This window comes from Cupressus sempervirens, chromosome 5 (assembly GCF_028749045.1).
Source record: "Cupressus sempervirens isolate cs-2001-9-10 chromosome 5, ASM2874904v1, whole genome shotgun sequence".
Taxonomy (NCBI): Eukaryota; Viridiplantae; Streptophyta; class Pinopsida; order Cupressales; family Cupressaceae; genus Cupressus; species Cupressus sempervirens.
The window spans coordinates 375,941,107-375,947,106 of NC_143122.1; the positions used below are offsets into that span (position 1 = coordinate 375,941,107).

Consider the following 6,000-nt stretch of genomic DNA (forward strand, 5'->3'; position numbering starts at 1 on the left):
TACCATACACTTGGAGAAATTTCCTTACCATGCATCTAGTTTACTGTTAGCTCAAAATCTATATAAGCATAGACATTGTACTGCAGTGATCATTGAATCATGAAGATTTTTCATCCTTGTTTGCTGTAGCAGATCTTTCAATATTTACTTATGCTGTTGTTAATTTTAGTTCTATTTTTCTACATAGCCCTTGACATTCATTAAAAATTGGGAACATAACCACAGTAAATAGACAAAAAACCATTCAAAACTGAACAAGTGATACCAACAAATTTATTAACACTCCTAACAACGAATCAGCCAGAAAGATCTATAACGAAGTTGTTTAACAATTAGGGACAGGAATGATATTTGTATCTATGAACTTACAAGACAATGACCTGGGTATTGATTTTGATGCGTAAATTTGAATTACCTTCTGAAAGTAAGCACCGACTACTGACCCTAAATTATTAATTTTTGCCACAAATTCCGGGCCAATGAATTTTAGATTCTCAAGGTTATTAATCTATCGAACAATCTAATACCCTCTCATCTTACAGACTTGGAGACAGCTGTGTGCCCAACAAGTTCAATCTATAAGTTCAAATCCAGAATATCATTGTTATTTTATGATGGAATTGAGTTATCCAAAACAAAATATTTGGATATAATTAACTCCCATCAAACCTTTTGAAATAAAACTCCAATCGGTCCAGCAAGCACATCTGTTTGATATCCACAAATCCTTCCAAAGAAGAGAACTTGTAAGATCCCTGTCCTACTAAGCAAAGCCACATCATCAAATGTGGGAGAATGCGGAATTCAAAGATGAAACCCTAGTTGACTATTTAACCATTCAAGTAATTAAACTATAATCTGGATTTACGAGTAGTTATCCATGTCATTAACCAAAATCAAAATAAACAATATTACTTGTTTAATTAAGAAATTAGAGTGTCATGAATGTGTGATGTGTAGAATTCAATAATGTTGACCTACACATCATATATTCATGACACAACAATAAAATCCATATGATTGATTGTAACAATATGCAAATGGATGCATCAATACATAATTGCATCCCATCATTTGACTAATTACACTAATGATTAATACATTTCATCACATGAAGACTTTCGAAACCAAATGCCTCGAACATATGTCCATCTACAAGTCTCAGTCTCTATAGCCATCGGACATCATCCTTCCACTATCTGAAACAGGAGTGTGGCCAGGGCGCTTTTACCACACCAACCACGGAATGCATGAAGAAGTTTACATGATCGGGCATCAAAGCATTCAAGTGCCGAGTAGTTCAATTTTGACATATAAGTTTGTAATGGCACAAACACATATGCAAACCATTTTGGCCGACTTATCTACAACATTTAATATTTGTAGAGCCAGCTAAGAAGATGATCATGCGTCATTTCAAAAGGTAATGATCCCAAGGCATGCAATTCAACCAATCAAAAAATGGGATAGAAACGGCAAAAGATGATGAAGTATAAGTTCTTGATCAAGATCTAGAACCTTCACAGAACATCTATTTAAGGAGGATTCTAACCATAGAATCGTGTGTAGAGAGAAGTATCCTTATGTGTGTGTGGAGATGCATGAGTGTATGTGCATGTGAGGGAGTGAAGACGTTGTTTGAAAGCATATCAGAGAGAGAGCAATCAAAGCAGTGAAGGACTTAACAGAGTTATCAGATTAGGAGATCAGATTAGAGATATAACAAAAAGGAGACCCAAGATCAACTTTTAGAGCAAACAGAGGGTCATGTACTGAATCATTTATTGTTAATTGAGACAGGGTAAATCTCTTAACAAAGTGGTCTTAAAAGACCTATGTAAACCTCCTAACAGAGTCCTTACTTCATTGTGAGTGTAAAATCCTTTAACAAGGTGAGACCTAATAGTCTCTTAAGCTTTTTACAGGGCAGACCCCTCACATGGTAGATCATATCTTATGATCAAACATTGTAACCCTAACAGATTAACTTTATTGTTGCAACATTGAAGATTTGTGGATTTCATCCGCACCCCAGTTTTACCTTCATCTTGAAGTGCTTCAGCCTTCAGGGTAACCAAATCATTGTGTTATGTGTTGAACTCTTTATGGATGTGATGTATTTCATTTATGTTTCAGCATTACAATTTTGATGGTAGATCTATTATATGAGATGAATCTGGTATGAATTTATGTAATTGGTTTTGAAGTTAAAAGTTTAAGATCCCGATTCACCCCCGCTCTCAATATCTTGTTTCCCATATACTCATTCCAACAGGAATGCGGCAAGGAAAAAAACAATAATAGCATATCTACACATGTGCAGTAAAATAAACGGCTTTGGCCAAAGCACTTTGATCTAGATTTTACTGAAAATAAGAAACAAAACATAGTGTATCCATTTCTATTCAGTTAACTAGCAGATAGAAAGAATCAAAGTATATTGTATCCATTTATATCCCTCCATGATAAGCCACATTACACACATCCCATGAGGAAACCCAAAAACACTCACTGACAATAATGATTAATTTGCAGTAATCAAAAAGATATACTTCTCACATACATTCCATCATATAAGCATTTCTTTTAACAACAGTTACTCTTGAGGAAAAATAGTGCTTCATAAGAAGTTAAAATAAAAAATCCACATAGGCATACAATTATCATGCTTGCTGAAACAGAAGTACTTATTACATTTAAGACCATGTGTACATATTGAACCAAGGAAAAATTACAGAATTCTTCGAATATTGCAACAAATGGAGTTCAATTAGAATAACCGTTTAACTTCTCAGTCATGCTACAGCGGTTCCTAAGTCTCCTTTCCATACATATCTCGGGCACAGACTTCCTTATGGGGCTTGTTGGTTTTTAAATCTACACGGTTGAAAACCAGACTGTAATTGCCCATGGATTGGTACTGCCAATCTCTATTTAACAGTTGGAATATAGAATCTAAATTCTGCAGTACGTTCACTGTTTGGCTAATGTGTTAATTTAGCATGTATTCACTTAAGATTCGAGATTATACACCCAATTCTAATCTCATGACGCATTCGTAATGCGTTTGTTTTTGTAGAAGAATTCACTAATTCCCAATGCATATATCCATTTTTAAATTCTATGAAAAAAAACATTCACTAATTTCAAGGTACACATTCAGTTGAACTCTGTAACATTATCTAATGTTACAGGAATTTCTTTGGTATGCGGCAAGTCGATATTGGAAAACTAGAATTAGAATTCAGTTCACCCTCATGGAAAAACGACTCCAACCATGATTCCAAGGTTCATCGATTCAGATCAATACATACAATGGTAGCAAAATTTGGTGTGCACAACACCTCCTTTTGGATAGGCGGTGGTTTTCCACATGGTCTCAGACTTGACGTTCACAGTTGAAAATTTATGGGTTCAGAATTGCACTCGTGAGTGTATCAATACACTGGCAGATTATACTTGCTCAAGTTTCTTAAAGCTTTTTCAACAGTCCCATCTTCTGTTAATATTACAATCATAGCATTCCACGAGGTACTATCTTCTTAAAGTTCTTCTTTGATGCCTGTCCATTCATACACGTCCTCTATTCTTAATTTCCAACATGGACATCGTTCGAATAATAAGACTTTTGGCTCTCTTGTAATACTTTGGGTTAAGCAATTATTACTGTTCTTTCTATAAGCATTGGTAATAACTTTATGCATTGACTTAAACATCCCCTCTCTGTACGCGAGCATGAGGATAGTGGTTTTATTCTGACAATTTGTCAAACACATCACATGCTACCTTGAATCTATTCTACGCAACCCAATACTCATGCAGCACACAATAGCTTGGATTTGCAGTGATTGCTTGGTCCGATCTTAGATTATAACCAGTCAATTTAATGGTATAGCGTGCAATTTGATTTGAAACCAATTTGATTGTGCTGCAAATGATAAAGGCCATCTTGGCCAAAATAAGGTTTTGTTCATATTCATTCCATTCGCTGGAAGACATCTCTGCACTTAACAAACAAAAGCTAAGTCGATTCCCATTATTTCCTATTCACAAAGGGAAGAATGGCATGCACTCAGGCAACCAAAAGAGCAAATCGACGACTTCCAGGGACAAGCACAACCATTAGAGCAGCTGCGATGAAAGGAAAAACCCAAAAGCAAGCACATGATTTGACGGGCAAGCACTATGGCCGCCCACATTAATGAAAGAGCCAAATAAGCAAGCTCGTGAGTTAACAAAAGACCACACAGCCAGAGTTGATAATATCCATGGACAATCCTTGGGGCAAATGTAGAAGCAAAACAGGCAATCCAATTATTACTTATGTTCGGCAACGAATTGATGTGCATAGAAACATGAGAAAAGGCGATCTTCATTAGCCATGATATAATAAAAGAGAAACCTGGGGATTGAATACAATGTCACTAGCTGATGAGCTCGTTTCCTACTCTTCCAGCCGCCTGCAACTTCCTCCAGTGATGCGTCTTGTGTTTGCAGATCATAATGGTTTATAAGTAATAGTTCTTATATGAACAACTGGCCTAGTTTCCTTTTCCAAAAAATACCCATAGAACATGTATATGAAATGCTGAACATAAGTGTTTTGGTGTCACTGAATACAGTTGTTTTTGGATCGTTCGGGATGGCCCTGTTCATAAACTTTTGAGCAAATGAAAATGGTCGATATTAAGTCAAACACATTCATTGCTGCCTGCGTCCTCAAACTTCAGCCAGAGTTGGAGCAGAGCATAATTTCCTACCCTTCCTAACTAGCTGCCTCCCATGGATGTTATGACCAGGAGTGACTAACCAAGAAGGAAAGAAAAACAGATTTTGCAGGCGCTAAGTTTTTAATGGAGTAGCATGCATAGATTCCGTTACCTGTTACAGAGAATTTCAAACAAAACTGCAATCCCTGTCTACGAGCAAGCCTTCCGTAGCAAAAACATCCGTGCGCTGCTTCGACAACTGCTTCTTCTGAACACCCTAGCAAGTGAGGAATAAATAATATTTTTAACTATAATTGTGCTACTCTTGGTTTATTGAAACATTAAACCCTTTTTTTAACGCTTTATTCAATAAAACCATATTTTTAGTTCTCAAGATTTATATTTTCACTTCATGCATTCTCAACATATTAAATTATATTTCTAATGTTTTTCATTATCTTATTTTTATTATTTTATTTTTATTTTGTAAAGATAGTTTTTTCCTTTTTCTTTTAAAATTTTAAAATATTTTTTATTTTAGATAGTTCTAGAATTTATATCATAATTAAGACTAAATATAATAATTTATCCATTAAGTTTATTCTATTTTAGATATATTATTTTTTTATGATATTTTATTTTAGATTTTATTTTAATTTTAGGAGAAAATTTGATTTCTATTTTTTGGACAAGTTCTTTTATATTATCTTTATGCATTGTTATTATTTTTAGTACTTATAGTAATATTGTAATCACTTTCTCCTATCTAGTGATTAAAATTTCTATATTATTTGGTGCCCCAAATTATGAATATAATTCTAGAATTTATTTAAGATTTGATTTTAATTTTAGAAGAGTATTTGATTAGTGTTTTTTGGAAAGTTCTTATATTATCTTTATGCATTGCTATTTTTAGTACTTGTCGACATAGTAATATTGTAATCACTTTCTTGTAACTAGTGATTAAAATTTCTACTATATGGTGCCCCCAAAATTATGCATAGTACTAATTACCACAATGTTAGTTTTAATTTTTATTATCGAATTTCATTTCTAACTATTTCATTTTTTTTTTTAAATGATTATTATTATATCAAATTATATTATTGAATTAAATTATACTTTTACATTTATAAATTTAATACCTAATACAAATTCAAATAAAATAGTTGTATATTATTTATTTTTTATCTGTAATAGGTTTTTCGTATTAATTTAAAAAGTAAGAACAATACATCAAGTAAAAGTCCATCGAACATCTACCCCTGGTTCTTTACATCCCTACATTGAT

The 6,000-nt window shown here is 33.6% G+C and overlaps 1 protein-coding gene across 2 annotated transcripts in view; it reads right to left on the reverse strand.

Moving 5' to 3' along the window:
• The window catches only part of LOC149556330 (uncharacterized), a 220,752-nt gene extending 215,742 nt beyond the window's left edge, over positions 1-5,010 (reverse strand). For both annotated transcript variants that reach the window (XM_089830591.1, XM_089830590.1), the window contains exon 1: positions 4,882-5,010. The gene's annotated coding sequence lies outside the window, so the exon portion shown is untranslated. The remainder of the gene's footprint in view (positions 1-4,881) is intronic.
• Positions 5,011-6,000: the final 990 nt, after the last annotated feature.